Source organism: Elephantulus edwardii, unplaced genomic scaffold, assembly GCF_000299155.1.
Source record: "Elephantulus edwardii isolate Elephantulus edwardi_28Jun2011 unplaced genomic scaffold, EleEdw1.0 scaffold00092, whole genome shotgun sequence".
Classification (NCBI taxonomy): domain Eukaryota; kingdom Metazoa; phylum Chordata; class Mammalia; order Macroscelidea; family Macroscelididae; genus Elephantulus; species Elephantulus edwardii.
This window is the reverse complement of record NW_006399842.1, coordinates 379,221-379,541: the sequence shown is the minus strand read 5'-3', so window position 1 is coordinate 379,541 and position 321 is coordinate 379,221.

The following is a 321-nucleotide window of genomic DNA, read 5'->3' as shown; positions in this document are numbered from 1 at the left end:
AACAACAACAACAACAACAACAACAACAACAACAACATATTTTGGGTTGATTTCTTTCACAAAGTTAACATGTTTTGTAAATCCTGTGGCATTCTCAATCTCTGTTCAAGCTGATACCTTTGTACAGAGAACACCTATCACTCTGAGAACTAATTTTATTTCCTCTAAGATAAAGAGTAAGCTTTGAATACTCTTGAAAAGAACAAATAGGATAAGCTTTTAATGGTTCCAGAATAATCTCTTAGTAACAGGGTGGAAAGAAATACCAGCTAATTTGCACAAGGAATAGGACACTTCTGAAGGCAATTACTTTAGTGATGA